The sequence below is a fragment of the Ceratotherium simum genome, chromosome 1 (genome assembly GCF_057802395.1).
Source record: "Ceratotherium simum simum isolate JZ-2026a chromosome 1, ASM5780239v1, whole genome shotgun sequence".
Classification (NCBI taxonomy): domain Eukaryota; kingdom Metazoa; phylum Chordata; class Mammalia; order Perissodactyla; family Rhinocerotidae; genus Ceratotherium; species Ceratotherium simum.
The window spans coordinates 84,666,181-84,683,193 of record NC_141900.1 but is presented as its reverse complement, the minus strand read 5'-3'; the positions used below and the strand labels follow the sequence as shown (position 1 = coordinate 84,683,193).

Below are 17,013 nucleotides of genomic sequence, written 5' to 3'. Positions count from 1 at the left end.
GGGTGTCTGTCTCCTGATGCCTACTGAGTAATGACGTCCAGGCAGGCTGCATGAACTGGGACCCTGCGTCTCTTCAGCGCTAGTATTTATACTAATGCAGGGAATCGGGACTGAGTGGGTGTGATCTCTCTGGCACGGAACAGGGAGAGAGGCAGGCAGCACTTTGCAGCAGTTGGCTAAGAAATGGCTAAGAAAGGGCCAAGTCTTAATCCTCCTGGGTATATATACATCATTTCTGGGGATCAGTGTTTGTGGCAGCATGTATGCTTGGGCTCACACTTAGAAACTGCCACTCAATGTTTCTAGGCTCCAGAGATACGTTCCCTCCGCCTCTCCTTTACCACTCTACCCCCCAATAGAAAGAGAAAACTGCAGCAGAGTAAAGGGTGGGACTTGGCTAGGATGAGTTGAAAAAACAAATTACCCCCTTTCCTAGTGCCACAAGACACAACTCAGGCTGTTTAGAACAGCTTTCCTGGTACACATTCAGAAGTGATTGTGGAGGAAGTAGCTGCTTCAGCAATAGAGGATGTGGAGCCAATTTCCTAACACCCCTCCTTTTTTGATAGCTATTCGGGTGCTCAGGGAACTATGCAGCAGCTCTGGAATGAGCTGAACAAGGATCTGTGGCTGAACAAAGGTGTGAGGGGAGAGCTAGAGAAATGGGCCTAAAACATTCCTGGGGAAGAGTCCCAAGAACAAATGCATTTGTCGTGGGGGCTGAGCATATTCAGGTCTCAGAATCTGAGGGAAAAGTGCTTTCCAGAAGGAACCTCAAAGAAATTAGGGGAGACTGAGAATATGGTCCTGGGTGTAAGTGTCCTTAGAGCTATAAGGGTAGTTCCCTACCTCACTGGGCCTGCTCCTTGACCTGGGCAGCAGTTCAGCTTTTAAAGCAGCAACCCTCCTTTGCCCTAATGTTGGGTATATCCTCCTCTGTAGCAGGCACTTGGGACAGCTTTTCAGAGAGGAGTCCCACAAGCACTGAAAGTGCTGCCTTTAATGCTGTGTTGGTGACTCATCCTCAGGCCTAGCCAAGCTGTAGGGTTTGTTACCTGAGAATGGAACGTGGGTTGGTAGCGCTTCAGGGGGGTAGTTACAGCAACACGTTAGAGGCAAAGGCTCTGCTGCTGATTATATGGAGTTAGAGAATTTTCATTATAGAATATTTTAACGGCTGTGAAAAATAATTTAGTCTAATCTCTTCACATTTTATAGTCAAGGAAACTGAGCCCCAGAGAAACTGAAAGATATACCCAAGGTCACACTGTTAGTTAGTGGAAGAGGTAGGACTGAAACCCAGGTCTCTTGACTCCCAAGTCAAATCTGCTTTCTCACTCAGGCCCTTATTGGCTATCAAGAATATCTTTCTTTCCTGGCCTATATGCAGTGAAAATGGGGCCTTCATACAGATATCGCTGTGTTCTCTTCTCCTTCCTCTTAGAGCTGCTCAGTCTCCTTCAGAACTGGCTCTACTGCCCTTCAAGGCCTGACCAGAATTCTGACCACAGGGGCCCCACAGCTGTCCCAAAGGCCACGTGTGCTCACTAAGGAGTCGGATTCTCAGGACTGTACATAACAGCTTCCTGATTCTTAGGTTCAATGGCAGACAGAAATCCCAGAGGGTGCTGGCTGCCGGGGAAAGAGGGTGAAGTAGATGAGGAAGGGTGTTTACAGTGGGGAAGATGGCTTGGCTTTCTCCCAACCCCTATCAGAGGAGAGGACTGACAGAGGTCTTAAGCACCTATCAGAGCAAGTACTCCATAGCAGAGTGGTTTCTGCTTATTCGGCTCAACAATGAGACTATGGGGGCTCCTTAACTCCTCTCCTCCACTGGTATGAACCCAGCCCTAGCTATTTAAGTGCCACTCTGTGGCTGCCCCCTCCAATCTGCTCCAGGGCCTTTTATTTCTCTTTGGTGTAATGCTGCCTCCTATTATCAATGAAGGTAGAGTAGGCAGGCTAGTATCTAAGGCCTAGAGACATGAGCTGTATCATGGCTGTTCAACATGTATGGAGGCCAGCAACTTTTTTGGGTGCTGGGTAGAACAATGTAGTCAAGAGTCCCTGCAGGACAATTCCTGATGGTGGGGAAGAGGTCCAGAATCCATGGCCATTAATAGTGGGGAGCTCTGGCTTCCTTCAGTGGAGATGGGCTGAGACTAAGAGAGGGCTAAGTGGGCCTTACTCAGCCCAGGCAGGCTATTATATTACCTCAGGGGACCAGAGCCCACAATTAAGGCTCCAACATTTTACTGCAACAAAGCAGCAGGGGCTTAAAATTAGAGAAGAAGAAAAAGACAGAGAGAGAGAGAACATTTATATCCAAACATATGTCTGATTTTATCTCCTCTGCTGGCACTCTGCACTCCATGCCATCGGCTAATGCAGGCACTGTTCACGCCATTTCTAAATCCTGCCTCAGCTAAACCGCAAGGCAGCTTTTGGCTCAAAGCACCTCTTTTGGTCTCCATCCATTCAGAAAGCACCCTTTTCCCCTGAAGAGGTTAGAATGGTTTAGGCAGTGGATTAAGGTTGTTTTCATCTTTGCTTTAAATTGAAATGAAGTAAATTGCTTCCTGGAGCAGGAATAAAGGCTTCAGGAACCAGATCAGTGAAATATACACATCTGCAAAGCAATATAGCATAGTGCTTGCGAGTACAGACCCTCGAGACACTCTTCCTGGGTTGAACCCCAGCTCCGTCACTTACTAGATGTGTGTCTTTGGACAAATACTCAGTTTCTTCATCTGTAAAATGGACATAATATTAGTATCCACCTCACTACTTCATACGTTGTTGTGGGAATTGAAATTATATATATAGGGGCCGTGGCTTAGCGGTTAAGTGCGTGCGCTCCGCTACTGGCGGCCGGATTCGGATCCCGTGCGTGCACCGACGCACCGCTTCTCCAGCCATGCTGAGGCCTCGTCCCACATACAGCAACTAGAAGGATGTGCAACTATAACATACAACTATCTACTGGGGCTTTGGGGGGGGGGAAGGAGGAGAATTGGCAATAGATGTTAGCTCAGAGCCAGCCTTCCTCAGCAAAAAGAGGAGGATTAGCATGGATGTTAGTTCAGGGCTGATCTTCCTCACAAGATAAAATAAAATAAAACGACCCTGCAATTATATATATAAAATCACACTTAGAACAGTGCCTGACATCATATAGTAATGCTGTATAGTTGGTAGTTATTTGACAATATACATAAAGGGACAGACCAACTGACCAGACCCCATCACCATCTATTCCTGAACCTCATCCATGCCCAAAGAGAGAACATGCCTATTGAGTTATTCCAGAGAGGAACAATGATTATCCAGAAGTCAGAGACAGCAGGACAGCACCATCTATAAGCCTAAGCACTGTGGGAAAGATGGGTTGTACTTCTCTTCCCAGGAAAATACCACCTTGTGCTCTGTTCCATAATCCAGCTCCATAGATGGCCCAAGGCACTGTCTTAGTCCAGGGATAGATTACCTTTCCTTGTGGTGAGGCAGAAGACAGGAAAGGTGCTGCTGCTGGTGGGTTCTGCACAAGCTGAGGGCTGGGACAGGAAACATCTACCTAGAAGCCTTGGTCCTCTACCAAGAGGGCAAGCTTCCTAGCATCTTCTCCACCTACCCCTGCTTCTCTGTCAGGGTGCCTTACCAAGGGTGAGGGTGAGGAGGGTGGAGGCACCAGGAGGGAGGAGGCAGCACAGAGAGGGCTGTTGGGGCTTTAAAGCACTATTGGAGGGCTTGGAGAGAAGAAAGGCAGAAAAAAAGCACCCTAATTTGATCAAGTGAGAGCAGAGTGGAGCTATATGGCAGACACACAGGCTGAGGGGCTGCAAGGCAGTTAAGGAGGAAAGCCAGGGAGATTCCTCTGCCCTAGCAAGCAAGAGGCCGGCTGGACCCTGGATGGGGGAGGACTGTTAGTGTGAAATGCATGGCACAGAACAAAGAATAGCAGGGAGATCAACTTTCCAAGAGAAGCCTAAGAAAGAATGCATTTTGATTTCCTAATGAGAGGCTAGAATTCGATTTTAGGATGATCACAGGTTTCATCCTCTGGTACATGCCAGCTTTGCTGTCAGTACTTGGGCCAAACCACCTACCCAAAACAGTCCTGTTCCCTATGCTGGAGGCTGTCCACTGCTTGGGGGAAGCAACCCAGCCCTCAGCGCTGTAATCTAATCCTGATGGCTCACTCAGGAGTTCCCTCACTTCTGTTAAGGCATAGTCACAGGGGGAGAAGAGAGGGTGCAACTCACTGTTTATCCACAAAAACAGTATTATTCTAGAGAGAGGGTGTTATATAAATCATGTTTTCCCATAAAGATAATGATGACTGTGAGTTCAGTGCACATGGACCCTGGCAGTGAGTCAGAGAGATTAGGCCGAGGCCTGTGGGGGATATCCCTGGGAGAAAAGCTGTTGTCAAAGGAAGTTAGCATTTGAGAGGATGGCGTTGTCTTCTCTAGCTTATCCCATTAAGAAGATTTTTGAACCTACAATAGGGAAGCATTGAGATGAGAGGCTATGCTAATACCAGGTATGGGGACTAGATGGACCAAAGTAGTACTTAGCCTTCCAGGTTCATTCATTCTGCGCACCCAGGAACAATACCAGAGCAATTACTAAAGTTTAATTACTAAATACCAAAGGAACAGTCCTTGATCTACCTGTGTCTTTAATACCCACCCACCTCCTTATATCCCCCACTAATAAAAAGCACCCTCCAATTAATTCTTATATCTGGTTTTTTTCCCCCTCATAATCCCCATTTGAGTACAACTGTCTGCCATGACAACCTAGAATATCCTGCAAGATTCCTCCATTCTAGAAGATTGATGGCTTTTTCTTCTTTCTAGCACTTCTCATGCTGTTTCCTCTTCCAAGGCAAGTCCTTAATCTATAGTCTCTTCCAGTTCCTTTAAGGTCTCAATGCTGGTTTCCCCGGGTCTGTGCTGTGCTGATTTAGTCACTAGATAAGTCACTCTACCTGCTCAGTGAGTCAGCAAGGATGACTGAGAAGAGCTTTCACACATTAACTGTTCCCTGTGCAAAATTTGGTTTCCTCGCCTCGGGCTACTTCTTCCCAGTCTTCAAAGCCCTGGCTTCTTCCCTTTACCTACCTTGTAGGCGAAGTGAGTGAGTTATAGGCAGCTCTCCACGGAGACAGTTCCCTGGATAGTGCAGCCGTGTTTGTAGGAATGCTCAGAGCATCACTCATAATAGGCCCAGCACAGTCCCAGAAATGGAGCTTAGGCCTCAGATACTAACGGCCTATTCCTGTGGTTATAAGTTATAATCTATTACCATCGCAAGAAGATTTAATTTCTGGACTTAAAGGAAGTCGGATAATACTTTATCCTATTAGTGTCTGCCTGTGTGAATCGACAATGGCTTCCTTCTGACATGACAGCATATTCTTCCAATTGATCTCTTTAAGGGGATGAATTGGGAAAGTATGGAGTAAGAAAGGAGGGAGGGCCAAGGAAGAGACCGCTAACGAAACCAGGGAAAGGGAAGACAATTTTTTAATTAGAAATGGGACAAGGGGACTTGGAGGGATATGGCAAGACTGAGCTGTCTCAAAGCATGTTTGCATTTCCTGCTGTTTCTCTTGTGAGGGAAGTGTTTGCATCTACTGGGTGTGGTGCATACATGTGTGTGAAAAAAAGGTTCTGAAGCCACAGAGAAGAATGAACACAAGAGGAATAAGTAATTGACCTGTTCTATGCTCTTCTAGTTTCAGCCTCCTGTGCCTACAGGGTAGCTTTCCCTTTCCTTACTCTCTCTTCCACATTCCTGTTTTAAGTCCACATTTGCTCTGACCAGTGGTATCATGTCAGCTGAGGGCACCTTCACATCATGGGTCTGTTATCAAGGCTAGCTGACCTTGGGATAGCAATGGACATTGAGGACAGAATGACGGTTTATGGCTTCTTAACTTCAGGGATGTGGAGACAGTGAAGGGAACTTCTAAGTTAATTCAGAAAATCTAGTTGAACCCCCTCATTTTAATTATGAGGAAAATGAACCCAGAGAGATTGTGAGTTGCTCAATGTCACATAGCTGGTGATGCAGAGACCAGATCTCTGGTCTCTGGGTCCTCAACCCAGCATTATTACTGAACACCAGCAGAGCCACTGTGACTTACAACTCCTTACAACTCGGGGAGGCGCCATTTACAGAAACTATGAAGTGATTAGTGCCCCATGGAGTTTGCAGTTTGGTGCAATCCCTTACAGTCCGCTTCTAGGGAAGGAGGGAGGGAGAAAAGGCGAAGGCCTTTCATGCCAATACTTTATCTGTGCTTAATGCTCTGAGACAGATGGCAACCACTCGTGACTTCATTCAAACAGGTAGAGCTGAGAAATCAGGCAACTTTTCCCTTCTCTTCAACCACAAGGGTTCTAGGGCACGTGAGTTCTGATGGCAGCCCAAACAGCTAATGAATTAAAAGGAGAATTTGTTGCTTACGTCCGTCGCACCCTGCTTCCCTACGAGATCAAAGAGCTATAAGGTAAAGAACATGTATCCCTGTGCAGGGAAGGCTTGCAGAAGCTAAATCATGTCAGAGGTCCGTTCAAGGTCAAGAAGACCACCGGAGAAGCAGAGGAGTCTGGAGTCCTGCTTCCACCTCCCTCGCCTTCCCTGGTACTGTGTAAGCAAGGGGCCCCTCAAAGGGAAAGCTCAGTCAGTGCAGGCTGACTCAGGGGCTTGCGCCACAACAGGGGTCTAAGAAGCCAGTAAACATCTCCTCTTCCCCCATATCACCAAATCCTCTCTTGGGAAACGGAGTGGCCCTGGCTGTAATTTTATCACACACATTTAATTAGAATCTGTCTCCTTCATGATGGTTTCAAGGGAAGTCCCAATAGAAACATTCTAAAAGAACCGCCACTTTTAGCCAAGGATCTTTTAACCAAGTTAATTTAGCAGAAATGTGCCATCTTGGATCGTGCAGAGTTACCTCTCTTTTCAACTTCAAAGCTGGGAAGAGAAGGGAGGTGGGGAATGCAGAGAAATAAAGAGGAGGGTGGGGGCTTCAAGCAAATGAGTTTCCATCTATTAAGGAGTGGTAATTTCTGCTAGCTCCCCTAGAGACTGTTCCCTCCAATAATGGCCTGATTCTAATGATTCCCACTCCTAAGCAACCGCCTGTGTTCTGCTGGTGTTGAAGCGAACTGTGCCCGAGAAATTCCCTTTCTCTCAGAGGTGCTGCCGTCATTCCGCAGGAGGGATTGGCCAGCCAGGAGGATGTGCTCTGGGTGGGGAGAGAGGAAGATAACCAAAAAGAATGCTCTTCTCTAGCAGGCATAGTACTGCTGACCTAAGACATAAAAGACTGAGGCAGGCTAAAGGTTAGTGATGAGATGAAAGGGCAGACGCTCTGGACAGGAGGGAGAAGACAAGAGAAAGTAAAAGCTTACGTGCCTCCTGAGGAGTTGATGAACTCAATGTAAGAAAAGCGCTGGCTGGCTGGGAGGCAGGGGGAGGTCTTTGGGGTGTGGAGCGTGGGTGTGGGTTAAGCTCAGGCGTCATGGACAACAACTGATGAGAATTTGAGATAGGAAACATGGTAATAAGTTCACTGGAAGCAAGGGTAGAGGAAGTGATTTCAGGTCCCTAAATATTGATTATTTCCAGGGCAGAAGTAACAGGGATGTGGCCTAACACTGAAATTGGGGTGACAGTTATTACTGAGGCTATGGTATCAGTTGAAGGGGTGAGGTCCTCTCATCCTGCCCTCTCCCTTCATATACACTGAAATGGGTGGGGAAAGCTAACACTGTGGCTCTGGTTTTTGCTGAGGCTGCTGCCAGCAGGTCTTGAGGAGGGGGTGGGGAGTCCCCTTATTTTGCCCTCGGTGGCTTCTCTGTGATGGAGACAGACTGCTTCCAGAGGCCGCCTTGCCAGATGTGCCAGCAGGCAGCACGGCCAGAGAGCCTGCAGTGCAGACAGATGTCCTGGGCCGTATTCAGGATCGCGAGACCCTTTATGGTGCTGCGGCTCGGCTCTGGGGCGGTGCCAGAGCGGCAGGGTAATGTTCCTCAGCCAGATTCATTTCCCCCCAAACCTCTTCAAATATGTGGGCCATGGAGGGAGGCAAATTTAATTAAATTACTGTGTCGTGGGCTGCCCTTCCTGGGCAAGGGCTACAAATGGGCTCATGCTGACATGCAGACCCATCTGGATACACAGAGCATGCGTTTCTTTGTGCTTGGCCATCAGCAGCTGGATGGTTTTGGCACTGCCCAGTGCTGGCCCCGGTGAGCAGGCCCCTTTGCTGCAGCAAGGCAGAGTCAACAATAATCCAACCTAGGCCCCATACGGCTCTGATGACCTTTTCCTTTCTACTTAAAAGATAACTGAGTGGCACTCCCCCTTCCTCCATCCTCAAAATGCCGCTCTTGCTGACACCCAGGACTTTCCTGTAAGGCGGTGCCCTGTGCTGAGCTGGGGAGGACTGAAGCTGCAGTGAGGTGATTCAGAACAGCGCACGCAGGGTGTGTTTAGCTTGGCAGGAGATGAGGGGTCTCCCTGGGATTCTCTAGCGTGCTACTTCAGCAGTTCCCCACTGGCAACTCCGTGCTGGATAGAGAACCATTTTCAGGTGCCAGAGTAAAGCAGCAAAGCTTTCTCTCCCCAGTGCCTGCACGAATGCCATGGTGGATACAGAACCTGACTATCACACAGAAGCAAGGAAGTTCAGTAGCAACTAGAACCATTTAACATGTGGAAATCAACAACCAAAATAAACGCTGGCTGAGCTGTACCTGTCAACCCCCAAGGTCATTTCACTTCTGTTCAGGAAGGTCAGGCCTCATTACTTCAGTTAACAAAATACCATGAGGGTAAAGATTTTGCCCCCAAGTAGTGCTGCTGCTCGAGCTAGGGCTCTCCTCTGCTGGTGTGAAATGGCCTGAGGTGTAATCAGGTGTGGTGTGCAGAGTAGAAGACACTGAGGGCTGTGTGGTAGGCTTTTCCATTTGGAACTGAAACTCAGGAAGAGTCAGCTGGGGAATCTTTTCCCTACTTGTCCCCAGAGAGAACAGAGCCATGTCTCATGTCTAAAACTTTAGTGAATGCAGCACATAGGGCTTGAGAGGTAGCCCTGTACTGGGACAACAGGAAAAATCTTCCTGGGCGATTAGCAGTTGTACTTATGCAGCCCCCTCAGGTCCAGGGCATCCTGGCATCAAGCAGACAACCAGATGACGTGAGCAGGGCAGGCAGCCCTCTGAGGGCCCTAGCTAGGCAGGTTTACAGGCAGTGCCACAGTGAGTACAGAAGGCAGAAGACGGGGGCAGAACGTCCCTATCCCAATCTCCTAGCCTCTGAACCGCTCTTATGTTACGAGGGGCCTGGCAGGATGGGGAAGGCAGCATCCCCCCCCGGAATTCCGCTGTCCCCTTGACACTGTGCTGAGCAGCTCCAGGGCCATTCCTCTTCATAACTGGTAGTGTACCTGCCACAGGATTTTGCTGGCTAAGGTTTTTGACTATACATCTGATGGTTACTTTAAGGGTTAAGACAAATACTGTCAGTTCAGGTCCTTGGGACCCAACTCAAGAACCTGGACTGGGCCTGTGGGTCATTCTTAGTCCAGCAGTTCGAAATGACTAGAATTTGCAGATCAAAAACAAAAGCAGGCAGGTCACTAAAATGTGGTCAGTCATGAGGAGAAGAGAATGGATCCAAGAGAGTAAGTAGAGATCGTTAAGAGGTTAAGCAACAATCGTAGCAGGAAGAGAAAGCAACATATAATGCTAGACAGAAGGGCCAGTTTTGAACATGAAATTGACCAGTGTGGTGATATCTATCATGTGGCTTTAGAGAAACAAAAAGTCTCCTGGGTACTTGACTATGGTCAAGGATCTTTCTTCCTTCCTTACCAAATTGGAGAGAGGAGAGTAGACCCCACCCTTAGGCTGTAGGTAACCATAACATCTGGAGTGGAATAAGGCCCCTTAATTCCATTACATCCACTGGCCTCATGCTCACTAGGACATGAGAGCTCAACAAATGACTGGCTTCAAATTATGGGGACAGAAACAGATACCTCTCCAGGTAGCCTCTGTCTTCTTTAGTCAGTATGTTACTGGTCCTTGGGTGCCAATAAAGATATTTTATCATTATCAAGGATTGAAAATATCCTTATCCTGAAGAAAACATCCCAAGTTGTATAGAGAGTAAGATAATATATCTCAGTCCTGGTATTCCCCTATGAAAAGGGTTGGCTTTGGGGGCTGTGTTCCTCCCTGTTTAAGCAGCCTAGGACTGGGACAGTTTGCTCTAGTGGAGAAGAAAGCCTTGAAATAATGTGTATCTAACAGCTAACTAAGCCTCAGGGTGACTCACTTGAATATTGGTATCGTTGTACCAATGGCACTCCAACAGCTGCTGGGGTCCCTTAGGTTTACAGATGACCCAAATGAGCCGATGTATTTGTGTTGTATGCCCCCCATCCAAAGCTGCACAGGCGGACGAGTAGACTGCTGCCACAGCATCCCTCCCTGCTGCAGGCTGTCACCAGACGGTATGGCTGTGGGTCTCACTTAAGCAGAGACTGCTGGATGGGACACCCTGATTCCCATGCCTCGTCTGCAGCTCAACACTGAGCTAGCAGGGGGAAAGGCAGAGGCCCTAGGGCTGCTGCGGCATATCTTTCCCATGTACAAGGTCACCTGTGACCCCTCTCACATTCGTTATCTGCCACTTCATTTCTCTTGGAGGGACAAGGAGAAGGGAAACTAATTGATTACAATGGTGTATTACAGGGCGCTACCTTTCAGCACCTTGAACTGGACTGAGAAACTGAGCAGCAGCACTTTGAGAAGTTGCCAAGTCTGCATTAAAGGGAGGAAAGGGTAGGAAAAGAAGGAAAGGTGATTTCTGACACCTGCTCTTGCCTCTGATTCTCTCTCAGCTCACCCTCACTCCCAGTAATACTTGGGACACAGAGTGGGTGGAACTAAGGCTGTTTCCAAAACAGATTTAGCTCTGATGCAGGCTAGAAAGTGTTTTCTGCACAGTATGAACTTAGACCTTGCTGCACTCTTGTCCTATGTGGTTCAGATAAATTTTTTTTTATCATGTCACCTGGGTTAATATGTCAGAGCATGAACTAAGAGTAGGCTTCATCTTAGCCCCCAGGTTGACCTGCAGGCAAGGCCTGGCCCAGCCCCTTCATCTCTGGGAAAACAGGGCAGGAGAGGGATGGGAGTGGCAGACGTCGCTGGATAAGGCTGGGGCCATCTGCACTACTGTGAATCAAGGTTGGCTCAGACAGAAGGCACGAGGGAGGAGGTGCAGCTGTTGATGGCTCAGACAGCTTGGACCTGTCCAGGCAAACAAGCCATTCAAGTGCAAGAACAGCCAGCCAAGTAGGCAGAGCACGAATAAGGATTTAAAGCTTGAAATATCTGACAAGATATGGAGGGAGGGTAGGAAGCTGTCTGGGATTTCACCTGGTGTCTGGCCTTGCCTCTCACTGCTAAGGCAGACTCTTCTGCTACCAAAGGGTGGGATGTGATGCTTGGGAGCTGGTAGCTTGTACTCAGGCGAGCATTCCTTGAGCTAGAATTTTTTTTAAATCTTCATCTTAACAAATTGCAAAGACAGTTCTGGATTGGTCTCCCTCACTAATGCCCTCCAAAACAAAATCGAACCACTGTCCACAGATGTCTCTCTCCTCTCCAGTCACCTGCCCAAGGTTAAGAAGCAGTGGGCTCGTGTGTGTGTGTGTGTGTGGTGGGAAGGAGGGAGGGAAGACACTGTACCAGTCACACAGTCTGGGAGTGTGTCTCTGAACTAGCTAAGGAGGGTGACACGGGGCTGCCCAGAAGAGGCAAGCACATGCTCTGCTCTTCCACCTTCCCGGGGGGAGGGAGGCCAGCAGTGGATGTTCAAGTGCTGTTACAGCTCCTTCTAGTGAAGACTAGAAGACAGTGTTTCTCAGTCCTGTCACTAACTCCAGAAGCACTTCTTGTACATGGTTTTGCTTAAGCTGAGCTAGTGCTCCCGACCTTTCATTCAGGTTCAGGAGGAGTAACTTCCAGGAGAGCTGACAAAGTTATCAGTTGACTGACTTGGAAAAACAATGGGAAATCCTCCTATAAACATGTCACCCTCCTCAGAGCCCCTGGCGAGGAGGGAGAGACGACTGATTGCTTAGAGGCCTATGAATACCAAATGGGAGAAACCGAGGCACACAGAAAATTCCATTTATTCCAAAGTAAAGTGGGAAGAGAACCAAATAGCATGTTTCTCTCTAGCCATTACCAGCCAGAAACCTTCCCTAGTCACAGGCTGCTCTACAAACAAACTCAGGCAGGTCTTAGGATCACCACACAGTTTCAGTCCACAAGCTCAAATGAATGAGAGACTTTTAAAAGTTTCTTTTTTAAAATGTTTAGTTTCTGACCCTTAGTCTAGCGGCACTCCCTGCCACAGCCCTGCTTTGGTCCCTTACTCATGAGTATGTTCACGTAGAGCAAGTACAGGGACCAGTTCTGTGCCAGGTGCTGGGGGACGGGGGAGAGGAAGACTTGGTCCTCGCCCTTGAGGAACTCAGTACAATGGGGGAGCAATTACAACGGAAAGTCTAAGGGTGATGCCAGGGGAAATACGTACTGAGGAACACCCGAGTCAGGGCAAGCTTCTGCCTCCTTCTATCCACACAGTCCTGTAAAGAAATGTAGAGTAATGCCTCCGAGGCTACTTGGTCTTATGACCGGGCTGAGGAAGAAACTCCCCCAGTCTGAATTCTGATGTCAGGACTGGACAGTGGTGGGACCAATACTGACTCCAACTCCTATGGGGGAGACAGAAGCTCCAGGCCCTCCCACAGAGGTGCAGGGGGTGACTCCTGCACCTCTCTCAAACTGGCATTTGCTGAAAGACCTGTCTCAACCTTCCCCAGGGGATGGGAAGAAGGGCACCCATGCTCTCAGTAAATACAATTGGGAGCAAAGCTCTGGGCTGCTCGAGTGGCCTTGGGCAGTCCACAGCTTTCTGTCTGCTTCAGCTTCCCTTACCAACACACAGACTCACTAAATGTTTAGGTACAAATCACAAAGGCCCCTGAATAAAGGAGAGCCAGCAGCTTGCCCCTGAATGAGGAGGTGCTAAACCAAGCTTCTAAGCAAGGCTGTGGTGTGTAAATGTAGCATGGAAGCTTCCAGCTCAAGCTCCAGAGCTCCACTTAGTTTGGCTGCAGCAAGCTGCTGTTTGCCCTGCCTGCTGAGCAGCCAGAGCAAAAATACTGCTTGGGAGTTAGAATAGGCACAGAGGACACAAAAGAGCCCTCACACACTTGCATACAGAGCTGAGAGCACATGGACTCCTGGGAAGGGAGGGAGGGAGGGAGGTGCAAGTTTCAGCCCCCTCTTCCTCCACCCCAGTTTTAGCAAAATCCCACTTGGTAAAGTATTGAGCACTGAGGAAAGCAGGACCCTCCTGTGGCATGTGTCACAATGCAGCTGTCTTCTATTTCCCTCTTGTGGCAAAAGGTCCTCAGGGTGGTGTGTGGGAGTGCTGGCAGGTGACAAGGCAGGTAAGCTACAAGGCATAACAGCTTTCAGGGTTGGGGGATACTGCGGTCATACAGTAGAAGACAAAGCTGTCTAGCTGTCTGCTCTGAATTCAGATTCTGGACATGGTCTCATTTGTTCTTTGGGCCTATCCTGGTCCTCACCTACTCAAGAGTTTAGGGTCCAGATTATTCACGGTAACTTATCCTAAAAGGTCAGTCTTAGGTGATACGAAGTCCAAAATCAGAGCTGATCTTCTAGGGTGTGGGGATTCAAATTTAACTTCTGAAACCACTGGTTCACAACCTTAGCTGCACATTAGAATTATTTAAATTTTTTTTAAAAACACTATTAAAAAAACTTTGATTTGAAAAATTTGAAACACTGAAATCAGAGAGCAGTCATGAACTCCCATATAACAACCATCCAGATTCAACAATTATCAAAATTGTCATATTTGCTTCATCTACCCCCTTTTTCTTTGCTGAAGTATTTTTCTTTTTCTTTTTTTTTTTTGGGGAGGAAGATTGGCCCTGGGCTAACACCCGTGCCCATCTTCCTCTACTTTATATGGGATGCCACCACAGCATGGCTTGACAAATGGTGCGTTGGTCCGCGCCCGGGATCCGAACCCCTGAACCCTGGGCCGCCGAAGCAGAGTGCATGAACATAACCACTACGCCACCGGGCCAGCCCCTTTGCTGAAGTATTTTAAATTTTTATTTATTTATTTATTTTTTTCCCCCAAAGCCCCACTAGATAGTTGTATGTCATAGTTGCACAGCCTTCTAGTTGCTGTATGTGGGACGCGGCCTCAGCATGGCCGGAGAGGTGGTGCGTAGGTGCGCGCCTGGGATCCGAACCCGGGCCGCCAGCAGCGGAGCGTGCGCACTTAACCGCTAAGCCACAGGGCCGGCCCTGCTGAAGTATTTTAAAGCGTATCCCAGACATGACGTCATTTCACCCTTCCATACTTCAGGATGCATCTTTAAAAAACACAGCCATTTTCTTAGATAACCACAATGCCATTATCACACCTAACACAATCAACAGAATTATTCCATGGTATCACCTAATACACCTACAGAACTTAAAAAGCTGGTGCTTGATGACGTCAGAATCTTTAGAGGGAGGCCCAGGTATTCGTATCCTTCCTAGGCCTTCCACACCCCATGATTCCAATGTGCAGCCAGGGCTGAGAACCACTGCCCCATCAATCCAGGATCATGCTATGGCATCTGACACAAGCTCTGTGAATGTCCTTTAGCTCCTGATCACATGGGACACAACAGAAAAGCCAAGGAAAAGGTAACAAGTCACAGAAGAAGATGAAGAGAAGTAAGACAAAAGCATTTAGACATCAGTAAGCCACAGAACCGAAGCCCTTGTAAAATGCAAGGCTGCCGTACACACAGGAGTCGAGGCCCACTCACTTGATCCCCTAGGTCCAGCAGATCTGAGAGGCCTGGAAGAAAAGTTGCTCCCAGCTGCCCAGGCTGCTCACAGGGCCCTCAGCACCTCACACCAGACCAGCCTGCATTATTTCTCCCTCTTTATTTCTAGCTCTTTTCACTTCTGTACACGCTGTCTCTTTGGCCTAATATTCTGGCAAACTCTGAGCCTCAGCACCTGTCTTAGATTAATTAGGCCTGTGGTGAGGGGGGTACGCCAAAACTTCTTGGGTGTTGGCACTGGGGTTTGGGACCACAGTCTTCAATTTTACTTATTTATTTTATTTAAAAAATAACTAAACAAAACATCCTGCAAAAAGATGAGGCTGTATCACTGCAGCTAAAAATACTTCTACTGAGGGCGTCCGCTCACCAGCTCCTCAATTAGAGATGCTACAGGGCCCTCTGTGAGCTGTGCAGTGTTGGCAGCTCCACAGGGGCTCTGGGTGGCTGGGGACAATCTCTGGAGCAGTGACTAGTAATTGCTGGGTGGAGGGGGTCTGGTGAACAACCAGCCAGCATGACTGGCACACGTCAGGTAACTTACAAACCCCTCTTTTACTTTACGGACCCATGCCCAAGCTAAGAAACCCCCTGCCTTCTTCTGCAACAGACTAAAATGCTACCTCTGAGGATGACCCAAAGTAACTGGGGACAGTTCTTGACTCCCGGAGGTTCACATGAGGACGATAATAAGGAGGAGGTAATGCCATCCAGTTTGGCTCAGGGTGTGTTTGTGGTGCTGGACAACTTCCAAGTGTGGGTTAGTGGTAACTAGACACAGGTGAGGTCTATGGTGGCCTCAAGAAAGGGGTGCTTTAAATGTAGGCTTGACGCCTGAAGGTGGCAACTGAGTGCAGGAATAGGGCTTCACAGCAATCAGGGCCTCTTTCTCTGGCTCTCTTTTCTAGGTCCTCTCAGTACCTAGGTCATTTAGGCTAGCACACTCATTTCTGTAGGGGAAGATGAAGCCTCAGGAAGGTTAAATGATTTCATCAAGGTCACAGATTTAGTAAATGGAGGAGCTAGGACTTAAACATGGGATTTTTGATTACAAGTGTCATGCTTTGTTCCAGTATACTATGTCATCCCAATGAATGGACTCATTCTAAGCATTCAACAAGTGCTGAAAGAGCTATGGGAAAAGGTATTTTCAGTTCAGGTGCCAAAGGGACCAAAGAAAGTCAGGTGAGTGTTCTGTGGATGACCTGGGAATTGTGCAATCCCTGCAGGTTCTGGGGAACTCAAGGGTCAGACTCAGCAATTGAATCAGATGTTCAGTGGGGACAGTGACAACACTGCAGATCTGTGGTCTTCAGCTAGAGATCCAAAGCCATTGCCTTCTTTTCTGCCTGGGAGAGTGGGAACACCTGGTATTAACTCGACTCAGGGCTGTCAGGAGAAAAGGGGGCCAAGATAGGGTCGTGGCTGTCTGGTTTGATGCAGGCATTGATCTCCTTTCTCATTTCTTGGCATTGTGCGTGACCCTTCTGAAAGAATTTGGAAGCTTAAGTCAAGAGCATGAAAGGATTGGGTCAAAAAGGCATTGAGAAAAAACACTCAGAGAATGGGGAAAGCCAATCCCAGCTAGGAAGAATAGGGCAATGCAAGTTAAACCTGTCCTGTGTGCTGGGTGGGCAAGGGACAATCTAGAGTCCAGCGTTGTCCAATATGGTGGCCACTTGCCATATGTGGCTATTTAAATTAATTAAGTTTTATTAAAGATTCTGTGCCTCAGTTGCATTACCCACATTTCAAGTGCTCAATATCTGTATGTGGCTAGTGGCTACTATACCGAACAGTGCAGATAAAGAACATTCCATCATTGCAGAAAGTTTGTTGTCTTCTCTCATTTCTTGCTGGTGACAATAAGAAGTTTCTGAGACCCCTTTGAGGAAGAACTGAACTTGGGGAGCTAGAGGGTACCATTATCCACTCTCCAGCAAACCTACTAAACCTGGGAACTCAAAGAAGCTTAGAGTAACTAGGAGAGTGAATCCAGTGTACTAGGCTCACCAGGCCCTAAG

The 17,013-nt window shown here is 48.0% G+C and overlaps 1 protein-coding gene across 1 annotated transcript in view; it reads right to left on the bottom strand.

The window, feature by feature from the left end:
- The window catches only part of SND1 (staphylococcal nuclease and tudor domain containing 1), a 422,021-nt gene that overhangs the window by 68,354 nt on the left and 336,654 nt on the right, over positions 1–17,013 (bottom strand). The gene's annotated exons all lie outside the window — the stretch shown is intronic.